Here is a 10013-nt window from a genome sequence, read left to right as displayed (position 1 = left end):
GGAGGCGTAAAGTTATGTATGTACCTCAAGAATTATATGGGGGCGTAAAGCTATGTATGTACTTAGAGAATTATGTGGGGGCGTGAAGCTATGTATGTATCTTAAATGTCCAGCAGGGGGCGTTCTATTTTTGTGAATAGTAAGGGTCTGAGACTAACCTACCAACCCTGATATCATAAAGGGGTGAAGTTTGTGTTAAAACGGTTCAATCTTATGTTTTAATTATCAATTATTATAAATAAGAGACTGATTATCATCAATATTCTAATGTTATTTCATATTATAATAAGTACAGTTGTCATATTCTGCTTGTTTTTGTTTATTATTATTTCACTTTAATTTCACTGTGTATGTCCATGTTATTTTTGTTTTATCTCACTGTGCATGTTTATATTGTTCTATGTGTCACTTTCAGTATCCTCTTACTGTGGCCAAGACACCTTTAGCCTAACCACGGTCACATGAGTCTGTGTGATTGGCAGTAAGAAAATCCTTCCTACACCTTCTCCTTCCACTATCCGCCTGTTGCCTTAGGTCTCATGGTGCAGGTATCCCGCCCTATGTATCTATTTATATAATTTCTGTGTAGGTATGGCTAGGGCTAGGGCTGTAGGACGATAGGCAGTTTGACTTGCTAGCATTGTAGGGTTTCATTCTTGCATAGTTAGGCAGGGCTATATTATCATTCCGAAGCTGTAGGTTATGTAGAAACATGCGCGTAACTGAAAACAAAATAAAATAGCATTGTAAGCATGTTTTGAACAAGATGCAAGTGAAGGTTTTCCAACGTACAGGCGTATTATTTTAAGTAACCAAACTTTTATAATTACCTTGTGTCATCTTTTATATGTTTTTACTAGGTAGAATCTTCTTATTTACGATGATTTCTTTAATAATCACGACGAAATAATCGTATTACAACAGATGGTTCTCTCCAGTTGTCAATTTGACATTAAATTTGTTTGTTTTTGGTTCATCTAAGTACGTAGACAAGGATCATCTTACATACAGCCTTGTTTTAAGTTCATAGTTTGACAAAGGCAAACATTTTTTTATTAAATAAGCGTGTTTATTTAGTATTTTCATAGATACAATTTATCTATGGCTATAGTATGTAATTTGTGATGTTTTGATGTAGGTTTATCTTACTTTTATAATAAAATAATTAACAAAATCGATCGATCTAAACTAAAATCGATATTAATCGGTTCGTGTATAGAAGCTTTATTTTGACTGCCATCTGGTGACGAGTAAGAGTATTAGTTTGACATTTTATTAGATAGACTTCGCATAGAGTCTCATATCGACGGACAAATTATTAGTTCCGTTGTTCACCGTTAGAGTGCGTTGATATGCATTATTTAATTGTTTTGTTTTTTTAGCGTATTTTTTATATATTAGGGATTAAAAATTAGATATGGATTTTAATTTTTTTTTTTTTATTTGCTTGTTTTTGTATGTTTAGTTTATTAGTGTAAAAGTGTTGTTGATCGCGGTTGTGATACGCGGGTAATTTAAATAGGGTTACTATTGACCACGGTAGGTAATTTAGCTAGGGTTAGTGTTGTTCTAGGTTATTTAATCAGGTCAATAATCGGAAGGGTCAATAACCGGAAGGGTCAATAATCAAAAAGGGTCACTGGTAGAGAGGGTATTGATACGGAGTCATTGATACCGAGTCAAGGACATGGGGTCATTGATCGGGGTCATTGATTGGTTTATTGGTCAAGGTCATTCATACCGGGTCATTGACACGGGGTCATTGATCGGTTTTATTGGTCAAGGTCATTGATACCGGGGGTCATTAGTCGAGGTCTTTGCCGAGGTCAGGGATAAGTGGTCGTTGACCGGATTATAGGTTAGGTTATTGACTTGACCTACTTCCATTAGTTCCAATGTTCTCTCATAGATGGCGCTAGTTGTATTGAAATCATTATCTCTATATTATTATATATTATCTCTATATTTAGATTAGATTTAACTTGATAGGATTTAATAAATTATTTTAATATTTTATTTTATTCGATTATATTTAATTTACTTATATTTTTATATTTTTTTTACTTTTGTTTATTTATTTCTTAAATAACGAATTTAATTTAAAATAATTTAAATAATAGTGGTTAAATGTCTATATTTATTTAAATTTTTAGGTAATTAATTGTATTCAATTACGTTTTAATTATTATATTAAAATTAGTGTATATTATTATTCCCTTTTACATATTTATAATTTTACCACGTTTGTGTTTTTAAGGGAGTAGGCAGAAGTAATTTTATTTTATATTTTAAATTTAGGGAAGTAATTAGGAAACATTTTATGATACTTGTATACTTATATGAGTATACTTATATATTATTATGATCGTAGTATTCATAGAAAAAAAAAACAAAATACTTACCTATTCTTAAATATTGCTATTATTATATTATTATTTTTACACTTGATTCTGTTTGTCGAATAATTGACAAATAGAAATTAAGTACATTTAAGTTTTCAGATCGACCAGAGATTTAGTTAACTGCAAATAAGAACTGATCTGTGAATTTCTATAACAAAAGCAAAGTGATTTTTTTTTTAATTACAAATTATTAAGTAGCAGAGGTACGTTACAGTGATTTTGTGTAATAGTGAACATTTATCAGTGTTTTTTTTTTTTTTAGTGAATGTGTAATTATGTGTAAATAGTGAATCATTTGTAAATAGTTAATTAATAGTGGAAATCATCCACAGTGATTCATTTTTTTTTTCTTTTTTAATTTACTTTCATACATTTTGATTCCATTAAACTAAATATTAAAAAGTGGTAAATAATAAATTAATAACAATGCCAAAAGAAACTAAGAAGACCAGAGCTGCCCAAGCGCGCAAAAATACCAATGTGGTAGAAGCTGCTACGCCTAGTATTGCCTTATCAAAGCAGAAAGTTAATCCCATCAAGATTTTCTCGCGTATGATGCAACGTGCTATGAGCATAATCAATACTAAGATCGGACAACTTGAACAACAAATAAAAGCTACATCGTCATCGGGATCGTCTACAGAATTATCTGAACCACATTCTCAAGAGGCTGTTGCCAATTACACACCTTCCACACCAATTGCACATTCCAGCGTTGCACCTATTTACTATCCAATGAGCCACGTCCTACCTGAGAAGCCTAAATTTCCTTCTAAAAACAAACATCCAGTGACATTCATCGAAGATTTAATGGCGTATTTGAAAAAGATTCCACCAGGCGCAGGGAATGTTATCGATCTTATCATAGAATGTTTAGAGGGAGAAACAAGGAACTGGGCACGAATATACAAGGATAGATGGGTTCAACTAGAAGATTTCAAGAGGGACTTCCTGGATACTTATTGGGGAGAGGCTGAACAAAATAATTTGAGAAGGCAAATAGTACACAATACCTGGGATAGTACTAAATCAACAATGCTGAGCCATTTCATTACGTTATGCGGTCAAGCCAAGATGTTAACTTATCCAATTCAAGAAAGACAACTGATCAGCGACATCATGCATCATTTTCCGAGTGAAGTACAGTATGCATGGGCCACGAGCCGAAGCACATCAATTCTTGAGGCAACAGAGTTCCTGCGGAAGCTTGATGACATCAACAAACAAACCAATTTAAATCGTCAACCAAGTTACGAGTACAATCAACCAAGTTATGTGCCGCACAGCGAACGTCAACAACATTCTGCAGCACCTCAACAGTATCGTAGTAACAAGAATAATTTCAATCGGAAGAAGCAATACAACAATCAACCTCCTGTTCAACAATCTGCTAATGTTGTAGATGTTGTGGACGTTTCTTCAAATAATGAATCTGCTGTTACTAATGATAATTCACAAAATTTAAACTAGATTTGGTTGATGTAGAACGCCCTGCTGCATCAACTAGGAAAGGGGCACATTTAGCTCCTGTAGCGTTAAATATCATGCTGGGATTCGGATGGGAACCTGGACAAACATTAGGCATTCACGATACAGGGTTACGTAAACCTATAATTTTAAGTGGACAAACCAATACAGCAGGTTTTGGTTCGGGTATTAGTACAGTAAATTTAGATAAACTGAAATTACAGGTTGTAGATGCATTGAAGGATCAATCGGAAATTGATAGAAGTACAGTAACTAACACTGAAACGGTATCTTCTTTATTCGACGAGGAAGACAAGATTACAACGGATAGGCTAGAGATTATTAAATCACAAATCGAAATTGAGAGATTTAATCAGAAAGTAGTATGCCTTGTTGACACCGGAAGTGATATTACTTGTATTTCAGAAGCATTTTGGGAATCTTTGCATAGTCAAAGCGGTAGTAAATTAACGATGTTGCCTATTAAACCTATACAAATTCGCGGCGCGGTAGGCCAAAAGAGTACGAAGATACAACAAATGGTTTGGTTACCTGTTAGATTCGGAAGTATTGAAAGTGAAGTTAGTTTTCTAATAGTTCCACACTTGATACATTCAGTAATACTCGGGTTTGATTGGCTAACTTTAAATCAGACTAGTATCCAATTGAAAAAGCCGTTCATAGGATTGGTCATTAGTATAAACGGACGTGAAACACTAATACCATTTATTGAGTATATATTTCAGGGCCAGGGCATTTGTGAAATAAGTAAGGTTAACAGTGATCAGACCTTTCAAAAATATCTGCAGGAAATCAAGACAGGTGTTCCGTTAGCGGAAATTGAACTAAGTAAACTTAAACAAGTTTTAAGCAATCATGATGAAGTTTTCACTAAGAAGTTAGGTAGAGCGAACTGTTATGAACATGTAATAAAAATGTCTGATCACACCCCTGTTATCAAGCGTTCGTATCCAATTCCTTATTCATACAGGTCGCGAATGGAGGAAAAATTAGCGGAGATGGTAGATATGGGAATAATATCTAGGGGATCTACTCCGTACAGTAGTCCATTGACGTTTACCGTAAAGCCAGATGGTTCGCTAAGAGTACTACTGGATGCTAGGGAAATAAATAAGCATATGATATCTGAATCAGAAGCACCTCCAATGCAGATAGATGTTCTTAATTCCTTTCATGGTGTAAATTATATAAGCATAATAGATTTAAATAACGCGTATTTCCAAATTCCGATTTCTGAAGAAAGTAAAAAGTATACAGGCTTCACTTTTAATGGAAAATCTTATATGTACAACGTTCTTCCACAAGGACTTAAGACCTCAGTAGGAAGTTTCAGTAGGGCCATGGATATGATTCTAGGACCGGAAGTTAGACAGTTCTGTGTTAATTATTTAGATGATCTTGCTATTCTAACGATAGGTACCTTAGATGATCATTTGGAACATATAAACATCATTTTGAATAAATTAAAATCAGCAGGTCTAACTTGTAATATTGAAAAGTGTAAGTTCGTTTGTAAAGAAGTTAAAATGTTAGGTCACATTATTTCAACAAAAGGGATTAAAACAGATCCAGAAAAGGTTGAATCCATAAAGAATTTTCCTGTTCCTAAAAAAATAAAGCATTTAAGAGCATTTTTAGGGCTTTGTAACTATTATAGACGCTTCATTCCAGATTATAATAGTATTATTCAACCTTTGTGCCAGTTGTTGAGGAAAGATCGAGCGTGGACTTGGACGCAAGAAGCCCAGATCGCTTTCAACAAGTTAAAGGATAGTTTTCTTAAAACCATAATGTTGCATCATCCAGATATGTCTAAACCGTTTTATTTGCAGACTGATAGTTCAGGAGTAGGGTTAGCTGGAGTTCTATTCCAGCTAGATGATGATGGAGACATGAGGATACTTGGGTATTGTAGTAGAGCTTTAAAAGGGGCTGAATTAAGATGGACTGTCACTGAACAGGAGTTTTGGGCAATCATATATTGTTTAAGGAAATTCGAAACGTACTTGAGAGGAGCTAAGTTAATTATTAGGACGGATCATAAGGCTCTTACTTTTGTGAGAACTTGGAAATTGTACAATAGCAGGATTATTCGTTGGATACTCTATCTTGAGCAGTTTGATTACATTATCGAGCACGTAAAAGGGAAGGATAATGTCGCTGTTGACGTATTGTCTAGGTTTCCATCCGATACAGTATTGATACAGGAAGATAAGGTATTTTGTCCTGAGATTCATTATATGGAGACCAGCAAAAATAAGGAACTAATGGTTAATTTGAAAAATATTTCTCTATTTCAATCAAAAGATAGCGAAGTAAAATCAATTGTAAATATTGTAAATAGTTCTAATACTCAACATTGTAAGGGTAAACTGGCAAAGATTGCACAGCGTTGTTGTATTAAAAATAATGTAGTATATTTTAATGTTGATTGTAATAAGCAGGTAGTTTATTTACCGACAGAATTAAGGCGTAGTGTCGTCACACAGGTCCATGAGGAAATGGGACATTCGGGGGCGTATAAAACTTTAAAGTATTTGAAGGATCGGTTCTATTGGTTTAGAATGAGTAGAGAAGTTAAGGCTAATTTGAGAAGTTGTCATCTTTGCCAGGTATCCAAGAGCGACAACATTAAATATGTTGGTGAATGTAAATCGATAGTAACAAAACAAATAGGAGATTTGGTAATGGCAGACTTGTATGGTCCGTTACCCAAGGGAAGGTTTGGCGTAGCATACATTTTAGTGATACAGGACTCTTTCAGTAAATTCGTTAAACTTTACGATTTGAAATACGCTTCTTCACGTGCTGTTGTTTCCAAATTAAAACAATTTGCTAGAATCATTAAGCCTAAAGTTGTAATGACTGATAATGGCAGTCAATTTAGTTGTGATGGTTGGAAAAACGCGTTAAGAGATATTGGTGTCAAACCAATTTATACAACTGTTCGTAATCCTAGGCCAAACACTACTGAACGAGTAAATAAAGAGTTAGGGCGATTATTCAGGACTTATTGTCATAGTAATCATAAAGGTTGGGCTACTATCTTGAACAAAATAGAGACTTTGTATAATAATACTTATCATGAGAGTACCGGTTTTACTCCAAACGAAATTTTGTATGGTACTTGTAACAGTATGTCTTTTGATAATTGTTTACCGCATCTAGTTAAAACAAAGGATATCGATGTAGTTAGGGAACAAGTTATAGAGAATTTGAAAAATAATAGTGTTAAACGTCAAGTCAGATTCAACAAGTCACATCGTTTAATTGAATTTCAGATAGGTGATTATGTAAAAATTAGGAAAGTAAATAAGTCTGTTGCTGAAAAGAAGTTGACCAAGAAATTCGAACTTTTGTATGAGGGACCATACATAGTTGCCGCTGTGCCATTTCCAAATGTATATACCTTAATAAATCCTATTACTGGAGAGATCAGAGGTAATTTTAATACTATACATTTGAATAAATACTATAAATAGGATAAGAATAGGTTGTACATATTTTTATATTACTTACTTTCCATTTAATTATTTGTGTTTTTTTTTCTAAAGTATTTTTCAGCGTATTATTAAATGATAAAAATGTAACTTCATTGGTTTTAACATTTTGATAGTTTTATTATTGTGTAGAAATTTTGATTTCAGATTACACTTAGATTACTTTCATTTGAACTTTATAATTACTTACATTTTTTTTTCTTTATATAATTCTGGTTACGCCAGAAATATAGTTTTTTTGAGTTTTATTTCTTTAAACAAATTTTAGGAGGTTTTATTAAACAGAAATTAGAAGGTAATTTTCTTACCTTGATATAAAGGATTTAATAAGGTATGAAACAAATTCAGGTGATTTTATCACGATACTTGGTTTATATAAATTAAAGAGTTACAACTAAAATTTTTTGTACTTGTTACAGTAATCAAACCGTATATTGATGGCTTTGCTATTTGATAGTATTGGTTGCTGTAAATTATGTTTAATAAAAGTTTTGGGGATCCGTTGGGTCAGGGGAGTGACTCAGTTGCATCTATCAGAGCATTTTAGAGTCACTAAATTACCTCTGATGAACTACCTACTTAACTAAATTTTCTTTCTTCAGTGATTTTAACAAGATGATCATTGAGATCTTGAACTTATTCGCTGAGATAGATGTAGCTGGAGGGGAGTTGGGCGGTCATTCCTGGGGGGAAATTAGATAAATTATCATTGTATATAAGATTTAATAAAGGTTGAATAAGATCTTCTTTCGGTAGTCTTATTATAGTAATATAAAGGTTTGCTTTATTTATTTAAGGCTAGTTTATTGTGGTGTTTCTTTTATTTTTTATAAATTATCACTACGATAAACTACGTAATAATTTAGGGGGCGATTGTAACAGAACGCACCACAATAATCGTCGCGGATGGAGTCATTTAGTTTATTTTCAATAAACTTTAATGTACATCAATGATGTCTTCAAATATTTGACTAAAAGTTAGTACTTAATAGTAACTAAAATGTTTGGCTATGGGGTGAAATATTTTTTCGAAATTTATTTATTATTTTCGTCTTTTTGAATTTATATTTTTATCATTATAATATTCTTTTATTTTTAGACTTTAGACAGGGAAAAACCATAATTGGAACTTTGAGAAACATGTAGGCTTTGTTTCACCTTTAGGCTTAATAATTTCATAGAGCTACAAACAAATGGAATTCAGTGGTCTCTGCTTGCCCTGGTGGGAGGTGGGCGTGAGTTTATGTATGTATGTATCTACAAACCAATATGGAAGTGATAATGATATTCTAGTGATTATACCATTATGTATGTCTGTGCCCAGCAGTGGGACGTATATAGGCTGTTTATGTTTATGTATACCATTATGAAACTACTTATTTCTTAATTTGAATCTAATGTTTTCTATAAGCCAACTATTTTTATTAACTTATAAATTCAACGCCATCTGTTAGGAAATAGATTTGGATAAGTGCATCTACTCGTACATAGATGGAGTGGGAAAAGGACTGACATTTGTGAAAAGCAGGACTTCATTTCTAGGCAGCTTGATAGCTAGAAGTCATTGTAGTACCATAGCTTGCCAATAGATGGAGCTGTACGATATCAATAAAAATAATCAACCAGGGTATTATTAATGAAACATACTATTTTTCTCCAAAACTGCTTTATTTACTATTGATGTTCATAATTAACAATGTACCTTTGATGTGAGAAATAGTAGTGTGCTCGTAGGCTTAAATCTTTCATCTTACTAAATCTGTCCGTCATTCACATTTGTTTTCCCATAATTTTCTTTAATATTCTGCAACAGATTCCAGGTTTGGAGTAGATATCTGTCCCTCCTGGATCTTTGGACGATTCTGAAAGTAATTCAAACTGAAATTAGGGGTAAATTCTATGTGTGAGCATAACCACTGTCTAGTACCTACTAAGACAATGACTTGCATTTGCTTATTGTTTCTACAGGTATTATTTGTGATTCACAGGACTCTAATAAACTAATAAAAACATGTAAGTACAATAGGAGTAGGATTCATTCTTATTCTCAAAACAATATGAAGGGAGATCAAATCTCATCATGAAAGCCAGTTTTAACCGAAACCGTTTTGCTAATAACTTTATATTTTATTTATCAGTCCAGAAACTATTGGTTGATTTCATGTCTGGTAGGTATGTAATTTACTAATTATTATATTACTCATCAATAAAACAAGGTTGTTAGTGACTGAGCATGTGTAGGAATCTAAGGAATATTTGAAAAATTTCATCTGTTAATATCTCAATAAATCCTAAACAGATTCAAATAATTCTTGTAGTCTTGATAAGAACTATCTCCCCACACATGGAGTTAAGTAATAAAATTTTGCTTGATTGCTGTTTGATAGTTGAAATTATCATAAGAAAAATTGGAACAAATGGTTGAAACAGTGACTTTTTGCACTACGAATTTCTCTATAAAATACTTAACGAATACAAAAGGTATTTATTAATTTCTTACCTGGCGAGTGAATATTTTATAGGATACATTATAAACATCGTCAAGAAGTCTTCAATCTTACTAATTATTGTAGCTAAAACCCGTACGTTGCATCTTATTTTGTCTTCCTTCCATTATGGTTTC

General features: G+C 32.8%; 2 long non-coding RNA genes across 2 annotated transcripts; both read right to left on the bottom strand.

Moving 5' to 3' along the window:
• Positions 1-250: 250 nt before the first annotated feature.
• On the bottom strand, positions 251-2005 carry LOC126382433 (uncharacterized). Its single transcript, XR_007569058.1, has 2 exons — positions 831-2005; positions 251-722 (listed from the first exon to the last, which is right to left on the bottom strand). It is a non-coding gene; the product is annotated as an uncharacterized LOC126382433 (long non-coding RNA).
• Positions 2006-9055: 7050 nt separating this feature from the next.
• Positions 9056-9951, bottom strand: LOC126382439 (uncharacterized). Its single transcript, XR_007569063.1, has 2 exons — positions 9891-9951; positions 9056-9252 (listed from the first exon to the last, which is right to left on the bottom strand). It is a non-coding gene; the product is annotated as an uncharacterized LOC126382439 (long non-coding RNA).
• Between the last annotated feature and the right edge of the window lie 62 nt (positions 9952-10013).

The sequence above is a fragment of the Pectinophora gossypiella genome, chromosome 4 (genome assembly GCF_024362695.1).
Source record: "Pectinophora gossypiella chromosome 4, ilPecGoss1.1, whole genome shotgun sequence".
Taxonomy (NCBI): Eukaryota; Metazoa; Arthropoda; class Insecta; order Lepidoptera; family Gelechiidae; genus Pectinophora; species Pectinophora gossypiella.
This window is presented reverse-complemented; position numbering and strand designations above follow the sequence as displayed.